Source organism: Populus nigra, chromosome 9, assembly GCF_951802175.1.
Source record: "Populus nigra chromosome 9, ddPopNigr1.1, whole genome shotgun sequence".
Classification (NCBI taxonomy): Eukaryota; Viridiplantae; Streptophyta; class Magnoliopsida; order Malpighiales; family Salicaceae; genus Populus; species Populus nigra.
Genome location: NC_084860.1, coordinates 14,755,331 through 14,768,603, shown reverse-complemented (window position 1 = coordinate 14,768,603; position 13,273 = coordinate 14,755,331).

The following is a 13,273-nucleotide window of genomic DNA, read 5'->3' as shown; positions in this document are numbered from 1 at the left end:
AAGCAGTCTGAGATCACAAAGTGGAAATCTTAGTTGGTTTTTGTAGGATTAGAACTGCAATAATTAATTAATTGCAAAAATTTGGTAAGTAAAACATACTTTATTTTTATTTAATAGAAAGAAAGAGAGAACCGGAACGTTCATAGATCTAGAAGCTTAAGTTTCATCATCTATATCCCCTACTTAGCTCCCACAGCAAAGTGCCAGGTTCTATGGTTATGTATCTGTTCTTTATATTTCAACTTAATTTCTTCCTCGGCATGACATCAAGTTAATCTCTTAAGATTCCTCAGCGATATATATATGTTAGGAGATATATTGCTACTCCACTAATTTCTTAGCAATATATTTGACATAATACGTCAGTAGATTATATTGTAATTCAAGAGTCTCTCCATGAATATATGAACTCAAATGCCAAATTAAATAGATGAAAATAAATTTAAACCACTCAACTTGCTCCCTCAGTACTTTCACCCCTTCCCTTAGTCAATTTCCAAAATTATATCAATTGACTACGACGAGTACTTTCTTCTTTTAAATGGTTAGAATTCATTGACTTGAGACTCATCAAACTAGCATCATATATGAACCATTGGATGATTTCTACACTAATCTATCACGTCAAACAAGATGATCAATTACCCTAAGCCACTTCATATTTTATTCTTTTAGCATTGATCGTGCACTTAATTAATTTTAGTAAATAGTATATTAGGGGAATATCCGAGAAGTAAACGTACCCGTTGTGATCATGTACACTCGGAATTGACTAAGATATTGGAGAAAAAACATAAAGAATGGCAAGAGAGGCATGAAGTTGAAGATGGATAGCTAGAAACACATGGAGTTGAAATTAACACAAAGCTAAAAGGTTGGTGTATTTTTCATGCTTGTGTGTGTATTGCCGTGTTCCTTTTACTTTCGATGAATTCCCAAAGACCCCACATGCTTTGCTCTGTACTTCTTTGTATCCTTCATTCACTCGTGGTGCTTGCTCTCTCTCTCTCTCTCTCTTGCAGACACACACATGGAGGTCACCACTTTATGTCCAAATCTAAGTATGGTTGTCTAGTTTGTCGCTTTCACACCTCAAGCTTAGAGCATCGTGACATCATTTTGATGAAATAATGATTCGGAAACAAAATGGCCAGTGGGTTTTCTATTTACATGATTAACATTTTATGTTGTTATCCTATTGGTTTTATTTTTTTTTTACAAAGAGGAATTATTTTTTAGTTTTATTAAAATGTCGGTAAATTCAAAATAACGTAAAAGTACTTTTAAGTTCCCAGAAGCTTCACTGATGCTAACATTGCTTGAATTCGTGAAATGTACTTAAGTTGACAATTTTCAAATATGGTTGACGGGTTGCTTGAAATGGATGGATTCTGTTGAGTGATCATTTGTTTACTATCTCTCTTTTTTTCCTAATTGTTTTATTCTGTTAATTTGGACATTCACTAAAATTAACTAACTTTAATATTTTTATTTAATGCAAAGTAATTGACTTGTATTTAATTACATAGGTAACAACCGTAAAAATTTTAAAAATTTCTAATCTCAATTATTTTATTTTAATTATATTAAATCTCAGTTTATTAGGACTTTAATTAACTTATGTAGTGGTCCTCTTAACTAAAAAAATATATTAATGTTTTATTTATTGTTTCTTCTTTATTTATATTTTTTTATGAAATCTGTGTATTTCTCTAAGAAAAAATTCATTTTCTAATTTCTTAATTATAATATTTTTTTAAAAAAATATTTAATTTAAGTTACATTTTTAATGATAATTCTTATTTAAGTGATTTTATTAACAACATAGCACAATAATAATTATCAAATAATTAATTTGAAGTGTTTAATCTTACATCATAATATGACACAATATAATAGATATGACTTGCACAACATAGCATAACAAATATGACACAACGAACAATCTAGTAGGTGTTCCAGTTGTAAGAGTTTGAGATTAAGGGATTTGCTCCCCCTGTAGTCTCAAGTTCGAACCTTATGTTGCTAATATAAGGGTTACTGGAGGTTTATATGATCGCTAACTTCAGGACCCGTGAGATTAGTCGAGATGCGCACAAACTGACCCGAACACCTACATTAAAAAAAAAAACAATACGACTTAAACAAGCTATAACATTCTTGCATGTGCAAAAGAAGAAAAAAAAAACAGAGGGAGAGGAAAATAAAAGCTTAAGAGCATTCATGTTACTATAAAAATAATTAAATAGTACATAAATGCTATCAAGGACACAACATAAAATATTCTTTATATATATATATATTGGATCGGTTATTCCCCGTATAAAGAGGAAATAACTTAACAATTTCTATTTTTGAAAGATATACACAGAGAACTTATTAATTAAAACTTACTAGCGTTGTCTGCTGTGTTTTCTTACAGTTTATAATAAAATGTTACGTAGTTTGGATTTGCGTGGAGTTTTCAAGTTCATAATTAGTTTAGAGAATTTGTTTGCGTAGCGTTTTCAAGTTCATAATTAAAGTTATGAGGCTTAATTGTAATCTAATTTCCAAATAGGCACTAAAATCACTCTTAAAACTAAAGTTATATAATTAGAAAAACTATATATCTTTCTCATAATCTTTTAATTATTAAATTATGTATATGTAGAGACAACAACATGTGTACATGTACATGTACAAAATAATGAATTTTATGGAATAATATTCTTGATTAACGTTGTTAACATATATTATTGGCAAGGACCGTTTCTTTGACAAAAAAAAAAAACACAAATCTATATTATTGGTGCTAATTTTAATTAGTAATTAAAAAAATAAATATAATCGAGTGTGTAGATTACAAATTAGATTAATTCATTCAAATTAATTTAAAAAAATATTATTTTAATTTTCTTTTAAAATAACTCGAGTTTGATTATGTTATATTTTATCTTATTTTATTTAATCTAACTTGCATTAATTCTTGAATTGATTGAGTTTTAAATTGATATTAGTTGAAGAATGTAACTAGTCATTTTCCTATGGCACAACAAATTAAAATTAATTTTGATGGGGTAAACGCAAATGTTTGTGGTTGACTGGCTGGCTTCAAGTCCCCAAATGCTTCGGGCGCAAATTACGCTTACATGGTGTCACTTAGGTCCGTCTGTCATGTATTTCTGCATCATAATAAGTGGATAATGGAATTTAATAATCATTTATTTTTAGTTCATATTACAATCATCACTACTCTTCACTCTTTAGCCTGAAATCACGTATAAAAAGATGCTGATAATTTAAAATTTAATATTTATTTTATGAACCGTTTGTTATCATTAATTTGTAGTTTTCTTAATTTTTTATGTTTTTCGGTGGAAAAAAAATATTTATTAGTTTTAAAGAGCTTTAATTCTAAAAATTATCATTGACAGCCATTTTTTTTTCTTTTAAAAATTTACCAATCACTTGTCAATTGCTTTTATAAATTTCACCGAAATAGAATATCATTTAATGGGTTGTTAGCTAGCGTATACAGAATATGATATTCTATATCAACCTGGAGAAATATATATATATATATATATATATATATATATATATATATATATATATAAGTATTTGCTCCTAGAATTCTTCTTAAAAATAGAAAAAAATAATTAATTAAGAGGTAGAATACATATCCACACAAGTTTTCACAAATCAATTATGTACAATATAATCATCGAAGAATTGACATTATCTACAACTCATTATATGCTTGAAAAAAAAAAGAAATGATGAAGGAAAAGTATTTAATAAAAGAACACTTGAATATTTGGCAATATTCTCATACGTGTCAATGTCAATAATGGTTTTATTTATCAACATTCCAACAAAAATATATGTATGCATAAAAAACCCAGCTGGTTCAACAATAAAATTGCATTAAAAGGAGACAAGTTTCGATCGGGGGACATTGCAGCTACAATTAATTGGATTTTTCGCCCTTTTCATTGAAATAAGAGATTTTTAAAACAATAAACAGAGCTTGAGAATTGATGTGTATTCGAATTATAGGTAATTGAGGACGCTACTCTTTGTGTCCTTTCTTTTGTAATTAAAGATTTTGCGCCCTTCATTTAATAATATGATAAAGATAATTTTCTCGGAAAAAAATGGCACTATATAGTTTAGGAATAATTTAAATAACTTATTTTATGTTATTTTATGATTTATTGTGATATATAAATAAAAAAATAAAAAATATTTTAGAATTCATTATAAATTTTCTTTTTTGTTTGAGCATTTAAACTAGTGAAATTTTGTTTTTTTTTATTTATGTATGAATTTAACATCGTTCTTGTTGATGGAAATCAAAGGTTTCACTTTGGATGTGTTATGAATAACTTCAATAAGCATCATGAAAGAATAATATTAATCTAAAAATTTAAATTATTAAATGAAATTTCAAGAATAGTCTTATATTACTAATCTTTAATACACCATCTTAAGTAAAAAAAATTATACTTAAAACTTTGACATATCCATACCACAACCTTATGTTTAATTTAATTAGATATAATAGAGTGATGAAACTTAAATGTTTTACTGTTTAACCATTAAAGTTTGATTTTATGTCAAAAAACCATCTCTACTTAAAACATTTAAACTATTGAATTAGATTTTAAAAATTATTTTATATTATTCTCTAATATCATCTACTCTTCTTATTAAAGCTAGCTCACTCATTTAGAGAGTGTTTGGGAATGCAATGCATACCGTGTTCTCAAAAATTTTAAATTTTTTTGCTTAAAATAAAAAAAATTTATATTTTCAGATCGTTTTGATGTGCTGATATCAAATAATTTTTAAAAAATTAAAAAAAAAACTTGATTTTAATGTATTTTTAAACAAACATAACGTTATATAACCCTACTTCTAAGAAAAATCAATTAATTAATAAATTGACAGGGATTTTCGACTCATATAGTTATATAAAGCTTACAATTTGTTCAAAAGATCATTTTTATATTTACAGATTATGATGTTAATTGAAACTGTGTATATATATTAGTTCATTCATTTAGAAGCAAGTTTAGTTTCATATAAGGTTATTCAGCTAATTTATAACAATTTATTTTTTATTGTATGATATTTTTTTAGATAAAAAAATGTTCCCAATAATCAAAGATACGTGCATATTCATTCATTCTTTCAAGTGGGGTATATATAAAAACTTATCCTATAATTTTCTTTAATGGTTTAGAATTTTAGAATTATAAGATATATCTTCCAAGACAAAATTGTTCCCCATAAAGTTAAGTCCATATTCATTCATTGGATCATATACAACAGCTAGCTTCTTAGAATTGCCACTTGCCAACTACCTCCACTAATTTCCAAGAAAAGAATGTATAAACTATAAACAACTGGCCAAAACTCACCTAAAAATCAATAGAAAAGCACAATACAAACACCGAAACGCCACCCCCCACCTGCAAATATAACAATCCCAGGTGTTGCCGCCAGACAATTCCGATCATTCTTGTTTTTTTATTCATCTCTTACGGATGGCTTTATCATTAAGAGTCATAATGATTTTGTTTCTGCTTGCTTCATTTGGGATGTTAATGGTACCTGTAGAATGATTTTTTTATATTTATATACTATTTATTATTTGTCAAGTAAAAAATTTAAATATTTATAAACATTTCGCTAAGTTTTGAGTATTCATATGGATATTTATTATCAACTATTATTTATTACTCGATAAAAAACAAAATAGTTAATATATAATATATTAAAAAAATCTAAATCTTTTATAAATATGTATTTCAAGTTAGGTTCGGATGGTTTTTGGATTAAACTTGATAATATATATATTCTACCTATTATTTATCGAGTAGAGTAACTATCCAAAAAATATTCATCCATTTAAATTAGATAGGCTCGATATACATCGGGTTTAAAGTAAATTTATATCCTTATACATGATGCATATAAATAAAAATGGAGAAACAACAATTCCTGTAATGGTATTAATTGACCTAAAATTTGTACATCAAGAATACATTAAATGGAGTCTTAAATTCATTATCATGATTAATGTATTCATAATTTAATTCTTCTTGTACTAAATAATAATATGAAAAATAGAATTATTTGCCACCTCAAGCAATCCTAGTGCAGTCCTTGACATAAATTTCTTCAAAGATTGAAATATGGGGGAAGAAGAGTAAATTGAAATGTGAACAACGGGAGGCCAAATGATTAGAATTTGAAGAAGATAACACAAATTTGTTTTTAATAGGTACAAGTCCTCCTAGAAGTGTCAATTTCTGGCTCTGACTTTGATGAGGAAGCTGGCTGACCTGTGGATGGGTTTGGAATTTAGGAGGCCTATGTCGCGGGACCCACTTGTCGTGGCACGCGTGCAAGTCTCATGGACCCTACCCGTTGACTCTTTTAGATTTCAAAAACAAAGGTTATATAATTGTTTCCACGTGACGCGTGATTCTTCCTGTATTCTCTCCTCCACCATTATCTTTCTTCCTCCTCCTCCTCATGCTGCAGCCGCCGCCTCATCATCTATCACCCAACCTTGAAAGTCAAAATCTAAATGCTTGTCCTTCTTCTTCTTCTTTTTTTAATCAATTTGACAATATTTTTCTATTAATTAAATACTATAATTTTGAGTATTATTTAGCCTAAACCGGAACATATCTACTTTTTATGTTAAATTTGATAAGAATTATTCCGATAAAATTTAATGATTAAACAAGTTAATTCATAACTAGATTCATTCAGTCAAAACTTAAATAAGATATAATTTAACTTTTTTTTTAAATGATATTGTTTTATTTTAAAAAAACTTGAAATAATATAATTTTGGATTAATCAGGTTAATCTAAAGTGAATCGCTCAACCCTTGAATTAGATCATAGTTGCACATGGTTTTATAGCTATGCTATAATTTATCCCCTAATAATGATTTTGAGGAAATAGTGACATAATTGCAATAGGTGTTAGTGATTGTCAATTTTCTTTTTTCTTGATGGAAACAGATTTGGTACATATGAATAAAGTAGTACTATTCGAGATTTGTTTTTGTTTTTGTTTTTTAGTTCTTTGTGTTAAGATATTAGTAAGTAAAATTAATAATTCTATAGGGATATTTTCTTTTCTCTTTTCATAGTAAGTAAAATTATTTTCAAAATGATAAAATTTTATCAAACCTTCTCCTCCTCCTGCATTTTTACAAAGACGATTCCGATTGAAAAGGGAAAAAAAATCATAAAAGACGAGGCTAAGAGCATCATTGCAAGGAAACACAACAACAATTACTCCTCTTTAACTTCCAAATTATCTTTGACTTATAGCAAAGGTCAAAATGATCTTATCCTTGACTAAAAAAATATATTATCATCTTATACCACACGTAATCATACAATTCTAACATAGTTGACTCATCATAGATATTTAATCTTCCTTTAATTAAAGTATATGCTAATCTTGAATCCCAGTCATTTCACCAACATAAAAAATATAGGAACAATATTAATTGATGCTTTAAATTTACAATTTCACATAATTAGCAAACAAAATTTATTTGATCAACAACAATTTGACCACCCACTAGATGTTCTTGATATGCTGAGTTGATTGCCAATTTCCTTCAGGTGATTGTCAAGAAGCTAATGGTCTTTGTCCTGATGATCAATCAAGCACCCATGTAAAAAAGTAAGTGTTTGTAACAAAAAATATTCATTAGTTCTTGAATATAATAAATATTTATTGTGTCAACTATATATTTATTGGAATACATGTATTATATAATAGGTTGTATTTTGATTAGGATAGGATTATTTCTAGTTGTTGAAAATTATTCCCAAAAATACTTCTCCTAAAAATCATAGTTATCAATTGAACTTAGTGAATTTCATCGATGCATATCCAAATCCAATGATTATTGGTGAGGATACTTTGCTTTTATCAAAGGCTTGTCATTTAACTTACTCTTAATTCTAGGAGATCTTATTGTGTATACTTTCTATATTTTAACCTCTAATTGATATGTAATCAATTCATAGATTTTAATATAAATAGAAACACTCATCATTATACATGTGTGATGGTTTTCATCAAAACCTCTCATGGTATCAGAGTTTTGAATTGGATTAACATCTTTTTTTTTTATCTTGTAAACCTTCATTTCAATGGCTATTGAATCCTCCTTCACCCTTGTCCCTTTCAACACCTTTATTCACACGATCATCATCAAGCTTTCATGCACCGACTATCTCATTTGAAAAAACCAACTCCTTTTCCTTTTGAGAGTTACAATTAATGGGCTATGCTGATAGAACCATTATACATCCACTTTAATTTGAACTCGTTAACTCTCACATACCAAATGACAAACACTTGGCATGAAAAGCTATTAACCAATGTCTTCTTAAACCAATGTTTTCCTCTTTTATTGAAAGGGCTATGGCTAAGGTCATCAATCTTTCTACCACACACGACGTTTGGATCACCTTAGAGCACATTTTTAGCCACCATTCGAAGGCCTATAAACTCCGTCTTAAAAACAATCTTCAACCAATAAAGTGCGGCATATGTTTTGTTGTTGTTTATGCCTAAGCCTTCAAGGCTCTCTATCACTAACTCCATGTAATTGGTCAACATATTGATGATGCTGATAAAAGGTACTAATCCTCAATTTTGATTTTTTAAGCTTCTCTACTTCACAAATGACCCTTACACTTTTCCTTTGTTTTAGTGATTTGGCCTCTAAAGTTGAGAGCTTTGATATTTTTTTAGAAGTCTCTTGAGCCTTTTGCTCCTCATATTGTGTTGTGCATCGCCATAAATCATGGTTCCAAGTAGTCAAATCAGAGAAATTTCTCCTGCAACTTTAATAGTCGCTTTTAATTTATTCAAAGACATCACCTTCCTTGCTGCCAAATTTATAGAATTGATGGTCACTTTGATGATAGGTGTAAGTAACGATATGCTCACAATGACTCAAGTGCTCATCTTACTAGGGCATTCACTAGTTCTTGTTCTATAAAAGAACTTATAGCCTTTGATTAGTATTTAGATACTCGAGCTTAAGCTCATATGTCCAATAACCAATCCATTTTAAACCAATCTTATCCATTTTAAACCAATCTTGCCATTATATGGGTAAGGATTTAATAATTATAAAGAATGAAGCCTCCCTACCCATTACATATATCGGTACCCTCTTTCCTACTCTAAATATTCAATTATTAGATGTCTTGGTTGTTCCTCTCCTTATAAAAAAAATTATCATTTCAATTAGTAAATTAATATTTTTTTCTTATTATTTACCTTTATTGATATTCTTTTTTTTATTCAGAATTGTCAAATAAAAAGAGTTGTACAACCAATAAGAGAGATGAAGGTTTATATGTACTAGAGCATGATAACTCAACATTTTTTTTTTCTGTATTTTAGAATAAATCTCTACATGCTTCATATGATTTATGGCATGCTTGCCTTGAACATGTGAATAATTCTCTTATTTCTTACTTAAATAAAAAAAAGACATCATTATCTTTATTTCCCTCTTCAAAATTATATACATGTCAACTTGCAAAAAATAATTGTTTACCTTATTTTCATAATGAACATAGAACATCTAATGTGTTAGATCTTATACATCATGATATATAGGGGTCTTCCCTTATCAAATTATATATGAAATACACCTATTACATTATCTTTATTGTTGATTATTTATGATTTACCTTGCTTTATCTTTTTAAACTCAAATATGAATTTTATGATTATTTCACTTAATTTTAAAATTTTATGAAAAACTAATTTTTTGCTCATATCAAGAATTTTCAAAGGAAGGCTAAGGTGAATTTACTAATACTTTTTTCAAAGTTTATCTTTGTACCTTTGGTATTCACCATCAACGTTTTTACCCATATACACCTATCCAAAATGATCGTGCTGAATAGAAACAATACCATGTGAGTGAAAACTACCTTAGCTCTTCTTTTTCACTCACATTTTTCTCCTTGATTTTAGGTTGATGTCTTCAACATTATAGCTAATATCATTAACTATTTTCTTATATCATTCTTGGAGGTAAGTCATCATTTGAGTATTTTTATGATTCATATTCAAATTATAAAAATCTTCATCCATTTGGTTGTCATGTTTATCTTTGTTTACATGATTATATATCTAATAAATTTTCTCCTCTTAGTATTCCGGGTATTTGTTTTAAGTTACAATCCCTCTTATAAAGGGTCTCGTTGTCTTGATCCTGTAACCTCTCAGTTTTATATCACTCGACATGTTCAATTTGATGAAAATCTTTTTTCTTTTCGTTGATACATATTAAGCTCAGCCACTCTCCTCTCTACACTTTCCTAACTTTCTAGAATTGAATCTTCTCCATATAGATCCTTCATCTTTAACCTTGGAACACCATTCTCCTTATATTAATGAATCTGAATCTGTCATGTGTGCTATTTATACTAATATAGTGGCTAGGTCTTTACAGGATATTAGTTTTTTTGCAAGTCCCTCTTTACCACCACCAGCTTCTAGTCCATCCCTTACTAAGACATGATCCATTACTAATGTTTCTTCTCCTGCATTTCATTGGAGTTCTCACCCTATGATCACTCGAGCTAAAACTAGTATTTTCAAAACATTACATTTGGCAAACCCTAGTGTAATGAGACCTTTATACTTTTTCTGCTCTTATTACTTTTATTGAACCTTAAGGATTTAAATTTGTTGATAAGAATCCTATATAGATTGTTGTCATGGATAAAAATATTCACGCTCTGTAAAATAATCACACTTAGATTTTAGTCCTTCAACTTGCAAACACCAATATTGTGGGATCTAAATATGTGTTTCAGATCAAATATCTACTCGATAGGTCCATTGAGCAATTTAAAGCTCACCTTATTGTCAAAAGCCATACATAAGTACCTGGTCTTAACTATACTGATACTTTATTCTTGTTATCAAGGCTACCACTATCTGTGTTATGTTTTCTATTATTGTGACCAATAAATGGCCTTTTCATTAACTTAATGTTAAGAATACATTCCTTAATGAAACTTTTACTAAAAATGTTTATATAGAACAACCTCTTATGTACAATTATTCTTTTTTCCTAATCATGTAAGTCAACTAAAGAAAACCTTTTATGGTTTCAAGTGAGATCATCATGCTTAGTTTTAGAGCTTTAACCTTTTCTAATTAAACTTGGTTTTTTCTACAGCTGTGTTGATATTTTTCCATTTGTCTTTCATAAGCACTCAAACATTATCTATTTTCTTCTTTACATTAATGAAATTATTAATATTAATAATAACTTATCTATTTTTAACAACTTTACTAGTAAACTTCATTTTAAAGTTCACCACACAAGATTTAGATAATTTTAATTACTTTCTTAATTCAAAGACTTCGCAAATTATGAATGGTCTTTTTATTAGTCTTTTAAAATATACACAAGATATTTGTACTCGAGCTCAGTTACTTGATAGCAAACCTGACCATATTCTCATGGTTGTTTCCTAGTATCTGTTTGTTGATGGTCCTCGTTTTCTGAATCCCACTATTTACTGGTCTCTCATTGGCGCACTCTAATACTTGATTATGACACACCTAGACATTGCTCATATTAGCCAATATTTGCATACTCTAACAATGATCAATTTCTTATTATTAAGCGTATTCTACACAATGTCAAAGGCACCCTCTATTTTGGATTTTATTTTCGCCCATCTACACTCTAGTGCTTTAGCTGCTTACTCCATTACTGACTAAACAGGTTGTCCTAACACTCATCATTCTACCTCTAGCTACTCTATTTATCTCGATGACAACTTGGTTTCTTGGAGTGCTAAAAAAAACCTATTGTGTCCCATTTTTGTTGTGAATCTAAGTATCGTGCTTTGTATATACATAACAAAACTCTTTTGGCTCATATATCTTTTTCATGACCTATATGTTCCTATATCATAATGGCCTCTTCTCTTATATGACAACAAAGGTGCCACCTTTTTTAGCTCTAACCTTGTATCTCACAAGAAGGTCAAACATGTTGAATTAGACTATCATTTCCTTCGATAACTTATTGTTGTTGGCAAACTTTAAATGCAATATGTGCCCTCTCACATATAGGATGCCAACATATTTTCAAAAAGCATTTCCCAACCTCTTTTTAAATTTTTTAGATCCAAGATTCACATTCATTCCAATCCAGCACTTAACTTGCACGAGGGGTAAGGGTGGGTTAGAGGGGTGTTTTCATGATACTTTGCCATAATTAAAGGCTTGCCATATAACTAACCCTAATTATAGGAGATCCCATTGTATATACTTTCCATGTTTTAACTTCTAATTGATATATAATCAATTCATGCAATCTCTAACTGATATGTAATCAATTCATGAATTCAATATAAATAGAAATAGTCACCACTTTACATATGTGGTGGTTCTCATCGTATCATCTCAATTATGAGTTTTAAAAAGTAGTTTTCCAAAAATATTTTTGATAAAATTAGTAATAAATCATAGAAATTTCAAGTTTTGAATGAAAAGTTTTTTAGGTTTGATTTGGCTCAATTCAAAAATTTTCATGAATGCATGTAAAGTTTGTCATGTGTGTAATATTGAAAAAAAAAACACTTTGTAAATTAAATTCCAATCTCATATAGGAAATATGTGTTTTTCCTTGTCCATATGCCTCGATCCTTGTCTAATGGAATAAGCAAAACTCCATGAATAATGCATGTATTTTGGTACATCAGAATCCGGTGGATGCATATATAGCTTATTGCAAATTCCGGTAAATGAATTGAGGAAGTGAAGTGACGAAACTTTTAGCTAGGTTAGCATCATTAACTTGTTCTAGTACTATGCACGTACGTGTGCTTTGGTGCCTAGCACTTTCTGAGCAATGTAGTGTGGAGTGATCATGGCTCTTCAATTTCAAAATAATTGTCCCATGACCGAAGGTATAAATTAATTACTGGAAATGATTTTTATCAAACTGTTGCAACTATTGCTAACACAATTGATCCACTTGGGATTTTTTTTTTGGTATGAAAACTTTTATTTTGTAGGTACACAGATACAAAAATATTGTCAATGTGGGTATAAATTCTCTTACAAAGTTTTATATTTATAATATTAATAAAAATATAATTACATATAATTGTGCAGATCTATAAATATGTTAAATATTTTTTTTTTGAAATCTATTAAAATAATATTTTTCCATTCGTTAAACTCAGAA